The following is a 388-nucleotide window of genomic DNA, read 5'->3' on the forward strand; positions in this document are numbered from 1 at the left end:
GTTGTGTGTTTATAACTTACCTTATCCATAAATAGATCCTACTCTGTATTATAAATAGCTTCGCACTTGAGTTTCTGAATGTGCTGTACTACAGCAGACAGGAGGTGGGGAGAAGTGAGGGATGCAGCAAAGAAACCAGATCATAAATCCAGAGTCCTACCCTCCCACACACACACACTCACACACTCACTCATATTTCCACTTCCTTGAATGGTGCAGGCAGAACAAGAGGCGTGCAAGAGGCGTCAGAGGAACTCCAGCAACAAGGCAGCTTTAATCTGGAGTACAGTCTAGGACTTAGTAGAATACAAAGCCCCATAGTTTGGAGGTGACCCCCAACATTAAAAGTTAAAAGCTGGGCCGGCCCGGTGGCGCACTGCTACAGTGC

The sequence above is a fragment of the Galeopterus variegatus genome, unplaced genomic scaffold, assembly GCF_000696425.1.
Source record: "Galeopterus variegatus unplaced genomic scaffold, G_variegatus-3.0.2 Scaffold12493, whole genome shotgun sequence".
Classification (NCBI taxonomy): domain Eukaryota; kingdom Metazoa; phylum Chordata; class Mammalia; order Dermoptera; family Cynocephalidae; genus Galeopterus; species Galeopterus variegatus.